This window comes from Lygodium microphyllum, chromosome 15, assembly GCF_053477565.2.
Source record: "Lygodium microphyllum isolate KBCC chromosome 15, Lygodium_microphyllum_v1.1.10, whole genome shotgun sequence".
Classification (NCBI taxonomy): domain Eukaryota; kingdom Viridiplantae; phylum Streptophyta; class Polypodiopsida; order Schizaeales; family Lygodiaceae; genus Lygodium; species Lygodium microphyllum.
Window position 1 is genome coordinate 140,736,405 of NC_141149.1, and position 14,494 is coordinate 140,750,898.

Sequence of the window (14,494 nt, forward strand, 5' to 3'; positions counted from 1 at the left end):
AAAAGGAAATGAGAGAGGGAGAGGAGAGAGAAAAAGCATTAAACATAATAGAGAAAGAGATAGGGAGAGGAAGAGAGAAAAAACATTAAACATAATAGGGAAAGAGAGAAAGAGAGGGAGAGGGAGAGGGAGAGAGAGGAAATGAGAGAGGGAGACAAAGAGAGAAAAGGAAATGAGAGGGAGAGGAGAGAGAAAAAGCATTAAACATAATAGGGAAAGAGAGAAAGAGAGGGAGAGGAAGAGAGAAAAGGAAAGAAGGAATGAGAGAGAGAAAGAAAAAACATTAAATGTAATAGGGAAAGAGAGAAAGAGAGGGAGAGGAAGAGAGAAAAGGAAAGAAGGAATGAGAGAGAGAGAAAAAAAAAACATTAAATGTAATAGGGAAAGAGAGAAAGAGAGAGTGAGGGTGAGGGAGGGAGAGGAAATGAGAGAGGGAGAGGAAGAGAGAAAAGGAAAGAAAGAACGAGAGAGAGAGGAAGAAAACATTAAACATAATAGGGAAAGAGAGAAAGAGAGGGAGAGGAAGAGAGAGAGAGAAGGAGAGAGAGATTGTTGTTTTCTTGTTTGTTATTGTTGTAGTAGTAGTTTTTTTTCTTTTCTTATTTATTATTGTTTAGTTTTCTTATTTTTTGTTATTGTAGTAGTAGTAGTAGTAGTAGTATTTTCTTCTTTTCTTATTTATTGTTATTGTAGTAGTAGTAGTTGTTGTTGTTGTTTTTCTTCTTTTCTTGTTTATTATAGTGGTAATGGTAGTGGTAGTGGTAGTCGTAGTTGTAGCCGTAGTCATTGTCGTAGTCATAGTCGTGGTCATGGTCATGGTCATGGTCATAGTCATAGTCGTAGTCGTAGTCGTAGTCATAGTCATAGTTATGGTCGTAGTCGTAGTCATAAACATCATAGTCATGGTTATAGTAGTAGTGGTGGTTTTCTTGTTTGTAGTAGTAGTAGTAGTAGTAGTAGTAGTAATAGTTTCTTTTTGTTTTCTTGTTTATTGTTGTCTAGTTTTCTTATTTGTTGTTATTGTTGTTGTAGTGGTAGTAGTAGTAGTTTTTTCTTCTTTTCTTGTTTATTATAGTGGTAGTGGTAGCGGTAGTCGTGGTCATGGTCATGATCCTGGTCGTGGTCGTGGTCGTGGTCATGGTGGTCGTAGTCATAGTCGTAGTCGTGGTCGTGATCGTGGTCGTGGTCATAGTCATAGTCGTAGTCGTAGTCATGGTCATAGTTGTAGTCGTCGTAGTCATGGTTGTAGTAGTAGTGGTGGTTTTTTTGTAGTAATAGTTTTTTTTAATTTTCTTATTTATTATTGTCTAGTTTTCTTATTTATTGTTATTGTTATAGTAGTGGTAGCAGTAGTAGTAGTTTTTTTTCTTTTCTTGTTTGTTGTTGTTATTATAGTAGAAAGAGAGATATGTTTTATTAAAGAAAATGAGACAGGGGGAGAAAGAGAAAAAGGAAGAAGGAACGAGAGAGAGGGAATAAACATACAGCATAATAAAGAAAGAGAAAAAGAGAGAGAGATGGAAGGAGAGGAGATAATGAATGGATTCAAAAAAAAGAGAGAGTGGTGGCGAGGTCCGGTGAGGTCCGGTGCAACACCACGAGATGAGAAACACTCCGACATACGCTAATTTGTGGGTGGGTGGGTGGGTGGAGACTTTACATAAATTAATTTTTGTTGAGTTACAAGAGAAGAAATCCCTTCTCAAACAATTTGTTTTAAAAAAAGAATGATAACAAAAACAAATTGTTTGTCGTAACATAGACAAAATGGAAAACGATGAATGTCTTGATGTTCAAGATCGCGAGGCGTATCTTAGTCAGCGTGTCCCATGTCCTTGCTCTCAATGTAAGCTGGCAATTAGACGAAAATGACGATTGTCTATAGAACACGTACAACGCTTCAATCTGAGATCATTGATCAGGTGATCTTGGATTTTCAATAAACGGTAAGAAAAGTTAATATCAATCTTGCACTGTTCTCGCAAGATAATTGAATACCATATACAAAAATATTGGGTGTGGTTGTCAAATTTTCTATCCAGGGAGGTGACGTCTCGTCCCAAGGAGGAGTGCACCCTTTGCAGCCAATTAGAAGAGTTCATGGGCATGCGATGAATGGAGTGCATGAGCCAATCCACCACTTGGAAGGTACTACCCAATCTATACTGTCAATATCAAAGGAGACAGACAGCCTTCGAGACTTACCTACAATCTTGGAGCCTAAGATGGAGGCAATGATCGATGCATTGATTTCCATGGATGTCGAGACTTCTGATCCGCTTAGAGAGAAAGCATCCATACCATTATATGTGAGTGTCGAGTATCTCGCCTGAAGACACTGCTTGCACTCCTAAGTGTGCAAGCAAAATACGGGTGGAGTGATGCGAGTGTGACCGAGTTGATCAGGTACCTTGTACATACGCTTCATTTAAGGTGTTTTATGATTTTTTTCAGGTTACTGAAGTATCATATATTACCACTTACAAATACCATGCCTGAGGCTCGTGATGACGCACGATATGTTTTGCGAAATCTTGGCATGGACTACAACAATATCCATGCATATATCAACAATTGCATACTGTTTCGAGGAGAATACGAGACTATGGAGACATGTCCAAAGTGTGGTTCTCACAGGTATCGACAGGACTTGCAAGGGCAAACCATCCCTCAAAAAGTTCTTAGACACTTTCCGCTTATCCCCCACATAAACCACATGTTTCGTATGTCCATCATGGCGAGCTTGGCAACGTGGCATGCACAGAATAGGTCCACAGATGGAGTTCAACGAATATCAGTGGATTCACGCGCATGGAGTCACATTGACTCCACCTTCCCAGGCTTTGCCTGAGAGCCAAGGAATCTTCGGCTCAATCTTGCAATGGATGGCGTGAACCCATTCGGTCTGCTGTAACGTGTCCGCCTGTCGACTTGCAGTACACGTCTTAGCAGCCCATCGGGAAGAGAGTCCAGAAAGCGCCGCCCGACACTCCCATGGAATGTCACGGGGTTTGCGATCGAAGCATTCTAGCCATTCCCACTTAGGACCGACCTGAATCTGGGTTTTCCTAATGGTTAAGTTCCTAGAAAGTAGCTAGTGTCGAGCCCTAGGCGAACTACTTTACGCAGAAACGTCAGGGTCGAAGTGGATTTATACTACACTTCATTCAAGGAGAATGGGAAACGAGAGGGATGCGAAGCTCAACCTCTATGCCCGTAAGGCATAGTCCCATTTCCTCCCCTAAAACAGTATAAATCGGGACTCTAGCTTTTTAAATTCTAGGTCATCATTACCTTGCTACCAATTCCGTTGAGAAAAGTTCTCGGCCAACCGGGACCACCCTTCCGTAGGATGAACCCATGGTCACATCCACCCCAATTTCCTCAAGGTGCTTTATTTATCTAATTACCTACCACATTTAGTTTGACAAGCAAAGAGAGCTTCCTTAATTAGCCAATTATTCACTGGTTCCTTCACGCAACTTAGGCACTGACATAGAAAAACAATGTCAAACAAGTTCCTTTTCAACAATTGATCTTATTTATCAGTCTTTCGAATACATCATATAATCCAACCTAAAGGCAGTTCTAGCAATCCTCAGGGATCACTATTCCAAGTTTTCGCACATAGACTACTATGCGGGCCTCGAGATCCAATCTCGAGTCACGTTGGCCTCTTGTGCAGGACCCAAAGGTAGGGGATTTACAGCCAGAGCCCCCCTGGCACCCAAGCGTCCTCCTGCTCCAAGTAGCACCCATGGAGAGACCTCTCGCGACGGGCTCGGTCCATGTACCCGGCGCGGCTAACGACCCCCTTGGATAGGGTCAGGCAGACAATCGGGTGTAACTGATGCTGCCTCTCCCTCCAGGCCTTCAACCTGAAGCATTAATTATCTTTCCATCTTTAGTTCCTTGAGCAAAGAAGTACAAACAGTGCTCCTAACTGTACAAACACAATCAATCCAGTGGTTGTTTGTTTAGCCAACTGCTAAGGTGTGAATTCCTTCTCTCCGAATGCATCCAGCATTCGATCTGGGATTAGTTGCGACTTGGCAAGATTCCCAAGGGTTTCGTTGCTTGTTTATCCTTTTATCCTTGGGTTAGGGTTTATAACCAGTTAACCCCAATTAACAAACACCTTAGGTTCCTTAAACTAAGACAATAAATCCTGGGCAACCTCGTCGCCCTAACTTAATTGGTCAATTGCTTGCTAGGCAATTCAGAATTACCCTAACTTGGCAAATCAGCCTCAAAGAAGGGTGATGTAGTAGGATGTCTACTCATCCTCTTGCGAATTAGACTTGTATGTAGAACTCGCCAACCTTGTTGCAAGGAGTGGCAATTCTACAAAATCATGCGACGTATACCTTTGGTCAAGATGTAGGGTTGGGGAGCCCTCTTGACCCAACCCAACCCTTAACCCTACTAGCCCGACAATGTTTGGCCCTAGGGTTTCGAATGTCTAGTAATTTGCCAATTGATCCTTAGGGTAAAAACCCTAGATCATTCTTGCATGGGCGTTTAACTAACCCTAACATTCCATGAATGTGAGTAGGACCTTTAAGGTCGAAAATATTAAGTTGGTTTCTTGAGTGCGATACTAGGTAGAATTTTATCGCGACTTAGCTCTACCTAGTGCCTTGAGGTGGTCATCATTTGAGTTACACCATTACAAGCGATTTACCTAACTTATCCAATTGTCTTGAGACAAGAGGTGTTTATTCCTTAGAAGAGATGCATATACTTTTCCTAAGAGATGTAAATAAATTCAAGATACAACATTCCATGCAAATATGCGATTCATAAACTTTTTCCTTCTATGCAGCTAAAAGATCTACAATGATCATTACTTCTCCTTGCCTAAACTATAATGATTGACAATTCAGTGCTTAACTTGTTTAAAACCTGTGTTGATGCAACGAAAACAAGGCTTGAATATTTTTTATGAAGATGCATTCAAACTTTGGCAAAAGGACTCCATGCATGAGCGAATGCCATGAAAAAATTATTGATTTAATTCGTCCTTCAACCTTAGCCCAACCTAGAATGTAATTATCACCTTCAACCTAGAGCAAATGCCATGAGACCATTATTGATTTAATTCGTCCTTCAACCCTAGCCCAACCTAGAATGTAATTATCACCGCATGCAATTTGCAAGGTACACAAATCCCTTTCATGCATTGCGACTACTTGAACAACATCTAATGGACGTCAACGATTATCTCATACGAATCACAACTAGGAAATTATCACCTAAATGCATTAAATGCTATTCTTTTTCGCGAGGCAATCAAGGATGCAATTAGACAAATCCACCTTTTAACTTATGCAATATGCGCTTAGGATTGCAACTTGGAAGTGCAAGCTTTTTTAATTGCATGGCATGCACTAACTTCGTAAACGAATGAATAAATTCATTTAAATTTTCCTAAGAACTATCATGCTTAACGCATCCCTTTCATGCGAGAATACAATTGGAACCTAGGCATGTGGACTCGTAGCAATGTCCACGTGTGAACTCGGGTTGGAGGCTTCCGCATGTGTGCCTCGCATCTTTAGCTTTAGAGCCATCGATGACGTAGATCCTTGACTCCGCAAACTTGTCCTTGCCTTTATCCGATCTCCGAACTCCATCCAAGCTTTGGCAAATCAGCCCCAAAAACTGCCTACTTCCCCTTACGCAAAAATTTCCTTTACAAGACATGGTTTACAGCAACCCAGGAAGGCATGGTAAGAACAAGGCTTATGGAAGCCTTTTAGAAGCTTCTATACTTCTGCCCAGTACAGAATGAGAAGGGGGGGGGGGGGGGGGGGAAGAATGATTCGAAAGGAGGAAGATGATGACGAAAACGAAGATGGTGATGATAATGATGATTATGATGATGGTGGGGCGTGGCACAGCAGCCGGCGGTGTGGCCACGGTGGTGACAACAGCACGGCATGAGGGCAGCGCGATGGCGATGGCGGCCAAAAGTAGCACATCAGCTCCTTTTTTTCCCCCATGAAAGGGGTGTTCTCGTGGGAGCTACAGGTTTCAAGCCTCGGCTCTTGTGCTCTATGCGGGCTAGAGTTCATTGATGTACGCGGAGTAACTACTTAACCACCAACATTTACCGATGTAGGAGATTATTTTAGTTTGCTTTTTGTGCAAATTACATGTCTTCAATATTTCATAGCGGAAATATTACATTCTCTCCCCCTTAGAGGAATCGAGATGTCCTCATAAAAGAGCTGGGGGTATTGTTGGTTGAGAGTACTTTCATCCATCCAAGTGGCATCCTCTTTGGGATAATCTTTCCACTAGACGAGGTATTCTCTCACGGTTCTGGATCTCAAATGCCTCTCCCTAACATCTAAGATCCTATCAGGCCGTAGCTCAAGGACTCCTTGGCTAGGCATTACAACTTGTTGATCATCAAGCACGTGACTAGGGTTAGGTACATACTTTTTCAGTAGATTGATATGAAATACATTATGGACCTTTAGGTTTTCAGGGAGTTGCAATCTATAAGCATTAGGCCCTAGGCACTTGAGAATCTTGTAGGATCCACAATACCTTGGACTTAGCTTTTTACATTCACCCAAGGATAGGGAACTCTTCTTTGGACATACACGAATGAAGACCATATCACCTTCAACGAAGGATCTATCTTGACATTTCAGGTCCGCATAAGCCTTTTGCCTATCCTTGGTGGCTTGGATGTCCTGTCTTATTGATTTGATTTGGTCATCCATGTCTTCCAACATTTGCTTTGAGGCTTCAACCCTCAAGGTTGGATCGGAAAAGTTTAAAGGACTACGACAGTCGTGCCCATACAATGCTTGAAAAGGGGTTATCTGAATGCTTTGTTGGTAGGAAGCATTGTAGGCAAACTCAACCAGTGGCAAATATTGAATCCACTTTTTGGGCTCGCGGCAACAATGTTCCCTTAGCATATCCTCAATAACTTGGTTGACTCGCTCTGTTTGACCATTGGTTTGGGGATGGTAAGCTGTACTGAAACAGAGTTGAGTCCCAATGGCCTCGAAGATGGCTCTCCAGAAGTGTGATGTGAAGAGAGAGTCACGATCACTAATGATTCTTCTGGGTAACCCATGTAATTTGAATATCTCCTTGATGAACAACCTTGCAATGTCTAAGGGTTTATAGTTTTTCTTAACAGGAATAAGATGTGCAACCTTGGTGAGCATATCCACCACGACCATAATGGAGTTGTATCCTCCCTGAACTTGGGGTAGGCCAACAACAAAATCCATACTAATGAATTCCCATTTCATTTGGGGAATATCAAGTGGTTGCAGTTTTCCTGGCATTTTGACATATTCGGCCTTAATACGTTGACAAGACAAACATTCAGTGACATATTTGAGAACGTCATCTTTAAGCCTCTCCCAATAATAGCTCTTTCTGACTGCATTGAGGGTCTTGGCATAGCCAGGATGTCTTGAGAAAGGGGAGTCATGGGCTTCCCAAAGTATCTTCTGCTTGAGTGATTGACTTGCCGGTATACATAATCTCGTCCTATAGTAGACAAGTCCACTATTAATAGAGATTTCTTGATACTTTGTTTGTAGTTTCGGGTCCTGATCCTTGATGGGGATCTCCCTTAGCAATTTCTGATAGGTTGGATCATGGCATGCCTCTTCTTTAGCTAGCTCAAGAATTGGGTTGTTTGGCATGGATACCTTTGTGGCTAGAGATCTCGTTGTTGATGGATTTTGCAAGATTAGAGAATTCAGAAATGCCTTGCGACTGAGTGCATCGGCAACTACATTCTCCTTTCCAGGCCGGTATTTGATTTCAAAATCATATTCCTCCAGTACTTCAATCCATCGACATTGCCTCATATTGAGCTCATTCTGGGTAAAAATCCATTTAAGACTTTTATGATCCGTCACTAGGGTAAACTTGTTACCCAGCAAGTAGTGTCTCCAAAGCTTGAGAGCACGGATGACAACTAACAACTCCAGATCGTAGGTAGCATAGTTCCTATCATGGCTCTTCAGTTTCCTTGAAGAGTATGCTATAGGATGACCTTCTTGCATAAGCACACATCCTAAGGCAAGTGTGGTAGCATCAGTTATCACTTAAAATTCCTTACTAAGGTCTGGAAGTTTCAGAATAGGTGCTAATACCAAGCTTTGCTTTAGTTTGTCAAAGCTGGATTGTTCAGCAGGTGACCATACAATTGATACTTGCTTCTTCAGTAGATCGGTCAAAGTATAGTTTTTGATAAAGACCCTGTACCATCCTGTCAATCCAAGAAAACTACGTATTTCTTTGACAGTTGTTGGTGTTGGCCACTCTAGAACATCTCTGCACTGAAATTTCTTCTGCTGATACAATGAATCCCAGATATTCAATCTGTCGCTTGAAAAATGCACACTTCTTCTTCTTGGCATAAAGCTTGTGTGCCCTCATTGTCTCAAGGACGATGCAAAGCTGAGGTTTATGATCTTCTTCCTGTTTGGAGTAGACTAGGGTATCGTCAAAGAAGACGAGTACGAAGTCATCAAGATAGGGCCTAAAGATATCCAACATTAGCCTGTTGAAGGTAGCAGGAGCATTTGTCAGCCCAAATGACATCACTACGAACTCAAAGTGTCCATACCTTGTGCTAAATGCCATCTTTGGGATATCCTCTTCCTTGATCCTTATCTGATAATACCCAGACCTGAGATCAATCTTGGAGAAGATCTTCGCACCTTGAAGACGGTCAAGAAGTTCATCTATTCTTGGAATAGGATATTTGTTCTTAATGGTTGATTGATTCAACCCTCTGTAGTCAATGCATAGCCAAAGCGTTCCATCCTTCTTCTTCTGGAACAGCACTGGAGCTCCCCATGGCAAACTGCAGGGACGAATGTAGCCTTGATCTAACAGTTGCTTGAGTTGCTCCTTCAGCTCAATCGCTTTTGGGATGGACATCCTATATGGTCTCTTTGCAATTGATGCAGCTCCTGGCGCTAGCTTGATTTCATGATCGAATTCCCTTTGAGGAGGAAGTTTCGTCAGCTCTTTAGGAAATACGTCTGCGTACTTCTTTAGTCATGAAGGTTCTTCCCCAGATTCGTGGTTCTGATCTAGCTTATTTAGCTTAATCAAATAGACAGGTAGCCCCTTCCTAACTCCTTTTATTATCTGAGATGCTTTGGCTAGTTGAATTTTTGGCTTCCCAGCTTCTCCTTGAGTTGTGACCAATTCCCCTTCAGAATTTCGAAAAGAAAGTTGGCCCTTCCCAAAGTAATGTGGGCATCATTAGGTTTAAGCCAATCCATTCCAAGCAAACACTCGTGGATACCTAGGTTCATAACCCTGAATCTGATCGAAGTCTACTTTCCACCTAGTAGGAATCTCACCTTAGTAGTTTGCGTGGTACAAGTGACCTCACGACCATTTGCTAATTCCACAAGTAAGGTAGGTGCATCTATTGTGGCTATTCCTAATCTTTTTGCACAAACTGGTGAAATGAAGGAATGTGTACTGCCACAATCAATCAAGGTTTTGAAGCTTTTACCTTGATAATCCGATGGATCTAAATCACCAAAAATTGGCGATTCGGGCCTTTCTTGTGAAGGGCGGCATGAACCATTGCCCTATCAATGTTTCCTTCCATGGATGGGTCTTCTTCATTACACAGCTCCTTGTTGGCAATACTAGAGGTTCTCCCTCTGGCCATGACGGGCGGCTCCTTGGCCACGGACGGTTCCTTGGGATGGCCCTGGACGTTGTCCTCCGTTAGGCTTGGGACACTGCCTTTTAAAATGACCGGGCTTGTTGCAATGGAAGCAATAGAGATTGCAACCATTACCTTATGTAGGAACGAAATTATTGACAGTGTTGGTCTTAGCTTTCTTCCTTTGTTCCGGATTTTGGCCATACGCTCTCTTTGCCTAGGACCTATACATTCCTTTGTTCTGATCCTTGTAAGACCAAGTCTTGTTATTTCTTGGCCTGGTCTGCACCTCCTATATTATGGGCACAACTCGAGTGAGCGCATCCTGAAGCTCTGTTGGGAGCGTTGATTCGAGGTGAGTGTTTATAGGTGGGTTTAATCCAGCACAAAACATTGACACGTGTTGTGTCATATCCATTTGTGGCACATACTTCAAAAGAGAGACGAATTTTCAATAGCATGCATCAAGGGATAGACCTAGCTGCTTCAGTTCATAGAACTCGTTCATCTTCTACGTGCGGTAGGCAGGTGGTAGGTATCTCCCTCGTACAACTTTCTTAAGCTTCTCCTAAGTAACTGACCCTTCCGAGATCCCTTGGTCTCTGCACCATTGCTTCAACCAAAGTCTCGCTTCGTTGGTAAGCTTCAGCTTGGTGAGCATTGCTTGGTTGGCGGGTGCAATACCGTTGCTTCGAAATAATCCTCCATGGATTCAATCCAGATCTCGACATCAATTTTGGATGGCCCTTCCCTTGCCATCAAATTCTGGTGGCTTGATTTGCTTGAGAAGAAACTTCTTCTCCTGAATCACGGCCGTACTTGGTGTAGGGGTCGGGACTGGGAATCTGCACTTGAGGTTGTGCCTGGGCATTAAAATTCTTTACGTTAAAAACTTGCTAAACGTTTCTCACATTACATTACATGCCCAGTTCAGCTTTTAGTCAAGTGACCTAATCACTTAACTCCGTTACCAATACTTACAGCCAAGACAGTCATTGATAAAAAAGTCTATTTCATTCATATGGGCATAGCCCTTTTCTGAGTACAATTATTTTTGGGGAAATGGAACAAGCAGATACATTAATTCGGGGAGAATAAGATTGTGTTACATTCAGCTACGGGAATTGAGTAATAGTATGGATTGGGGTCATGGATTTTCACCAATACTTACAACCAAGACAGTCATTGATAAAAAAGTCTATTTCATTCATATGGGCATAGCCCTTTTCTGAGTACAATTATTTTTGGGGAAATGAACAAGCATATACATTAATTCAGGAAGAATAAGATTGTGTTACATTCAGCTATGGGAATTGAGTAATAGTATGGATTGGGGTCATGGATTTTCAGGAATCGATAGGTCATAGGAAGCTTGGGGTATCCTTTCCTTTGATACCCATTCTTCTCATAACGTCCCAACACCTTGATTTTGTCGGCAGGGATTATTCGAGTCACTTCCTCGTATACATACGTGTTCTACTTGACCTTTTGACCGCCAACATATAGGGTTGCATTTGCATGAGCTTCAACAAAGATGAACAGCTTCACGATCTTTAAGTCCTCCATCCACTTGATTCTCTTCAAGTTGGTCCGAAGGTACGCAAGTCGGTGGGCAGCTATGTAATAAATTCTTGAATCACCCGTCCATCTCCGTTCCATGTACAGGGGTGAAGGATTGTAGATGCGGTCTAGGATATTCATCATACCTAGCCTCCGTCGGTAATCCGAAGCACGCATCGCGATCATAAACATAACCTGGAATACAAAGAATTTGTTTCATGCTTCACGACTCTGCTGGTTAGCATCGGTAAGTAAGTAAGGAAATGTTCTTGACAACAATATTTGCTCTACTTCTCCTTATTAAGTTTTCTTGTAAATATTAGCTCCTCGTTGGTTGGCTCTGATACCAACTGTAACATGTCCACCTGTCGACTTGCCTGACATGTCTTAGCAGCCCATTAGGAAGAGAGTCCAGAAAGCGCTGCCCGGCACTCCCATGGAATGTCACGGGGTTTGCGATCTAGGTCTTCCTGAGTCTGCCACGTAGCGGAAGCATTCTGGCCATTCTCACTTAGGACCGACCTGAATCAGGATTTTCCTAATGGTCAAATTCCTAGAAAGTAGCTAGTGTCAAGCCCCAGGTGAACTACTTTACACAGAAACGTCAGGGTCGAAGCAGATTTATACTGCACTTGGTTCAAGGAGAATGGGAAACGAGAGGGATGGAAGCTCAACCTCTCTATCCGTAAGGCATAGTCCCATTCCGTTCCCCTAAAACAGTATAAATCGAGACTCTAGCTTTCTAAATTCTAGGTCATCGTTACCTTGCTATCAATTCCATTGAGAAAAGTTCCCAGCCAACCGGGACCACCCTTCCGTAGGACGGACCCATGGTCACATCCACCGCACTTTTCTCAGGGTGCTTTAGTTATCTAATTACCTACCACATTTAGTTTGACAAGCAAAGATAGCTTCCTTAATATGCCAATTATTCACTGGTTCTTTTATGTAACTTAGGCATTGACATAGAAAAACAATGTCAAACAAGTTCCTTTTCAACAATTGATCTTATTTATCAGTCTTTGGAATACATCATATAATCCAGCCTGAAGGTCATTCCATAATCCACCCGAAGGCAATTTCGAGCAATCCTCAGGGATCACTATTCTAAGTTTCCGCCCATAAACTAGTATGCAGGCCTCGAGATCCAATCCCGATTCACGTCGGCCTCTTGTGCAGGACCCGAAGGTAAGGGATTTACAGCCAGAGCCCCCCTGGCACCCAGGTGTCCTCCTACTCCAAGTAGCACCCATGGAGAGACCTCTTGCAGGGGGCTCGGTCCACATAGCCGGTGCGGCTAATGACCCCCTTGGATAGGGTCAAGCAGACAGTCGGGGGTAACTGATGCTGCCTCTCCCTCCAGGCCTTCAACCTGAAGCATTAATTATCTTTCCATCTTTAGTTTCTTGAGCAAAGAAGTACAAACAGTACTCCTAACTGTACAAACACAAACAATCCAATGGTTGTTTGTTTGGCCAACTGCTAAGGTGTGAATTCCTTCTCTCCGAATGCATCCAGCATTCGATCTGGGATTAGTTGCGACTTGGCAAGATTCCCAAGGGTTTTGTTGCTTGTTTACCCTTTTCTCCTTGGGTTAGGGTTTATACCCAGCTAACCCAAATTAACAAACACCTTAGGTTCCTTAAACTAAGACAGTAAATCCTGGGCAACCTCGTCGCCCTAACTTGATTGGTCAATTGCTTGCTAGGCAATTCATAATTACCCTAACTTGGCAAATCAGCCTCAAAGAAGGGTGATGTAGCAGGATGTCTACTCATCCTCTTGCGAATTAGACTTGTACATAGAACTCGCCAGCCTTGTTCCAAGGAGTGGCAATTCTACAAAATCATGCGACGTTGCGACTTGTTGCACGAGACAAGTGTCGCTTCTAACTTGTGGGATTATTTCTCCCATCACACGGTATTCCTTGGTCAAGAATACCTTTGGTCAAGATGTAGGGTTTGGGAGCCCTCTTGACCCAACCCAACCCTTAACCCTACTAGCCCGACAACGTTTGGCCCTAGGGTTTCAAAAGTCTAGTAATTTGCCAATTGATCCTTAGGGTAAAAATCCTAGATCGTTCTTGCATTGGCATTTAACGGACCCTAACATTCCGTGAATGTGGGTAGGACCTTTAAGGTCGGAAATATTAAGTCGGTTTCTTGAGTGCGATACTAGGCAGAATTTTATCGCGGCTTAGCTCTACCTAGCGCATTGAGGTGGTCATCATTTGAGTTACACCATTACAAGCAATTTACCTAATTTATCCTATTGTCTTGAGACAAGAGGTGTTTATTCCTTAGAAGAGATGCATATACTTTTCCTAAGAGATGTAAATAAATCAAGATACAACATTCCATGCAAATATGCGATTCATAAACTTTTTCCTTCTATGCAGCTAAAAGTTCTACAATGATCTTTACTTCTCCTTGCCTAAACTATAATGATTGACAATTCAGTGCTTAACTTGTTTAAAACCTATGTTGATGCAACGAAATCAAGGCTTTAATATTTTTGATGAAGATGCATTCAAACTTTGGCAAAAGGACTCCATGCATGAGGGAATGCCATGAGACCATTATTGATTTAATTCGTCCTTCAACCTTAGCCCAACCTAGGATGTAATTATCACTGCATGCAATTTGCAAGGTACACAAATCCCTTTCATGCATTGCGACTACTTGAACAACATCTAATGGACATCAACGATTATCTCATATGAATCACAACTAGGAAATTATCACCTAAATGCATTAAGTGCTGTTCTTTTTTTGGAGCAATCAAGGATGCAATTAGACAAATCCACCTTTTAACTTATGCAATATGCGCTTAGGATTGCAACTTGGAAGTGCAAGCTTTTTCAATTGCACGACATGCACTAACTTCGTAAACTAATGAATAAATGCATTTAAATTTTCCTAAGAACCATCATGCTTAATGCATCCCTTTCATGCGAGAATACAATTGGAACCTGGGCATGAGGACTCGTAGCGATGTCCACGCGTGAACTTGGGTTGGAGGCTCCCGCATGTGCGCCTCGCGTCTTTAGCTTTGGAGCCATCGATGGCATAGATCCTTGACTCCATAAATTTATCCTTGCCTTTATCCGATCTCCGAACTCCCTCTAGGCTTTGGCAAATCAGCCCCAAAAACTGCATACTCCCCGTTGCGCAGAAATTTCATTTACAAGACGTGGTTTACAGCAACTTGGGAAGGCATGGTAAGAACAAGGCTTATGGAAGCCTTTTAGAAGCT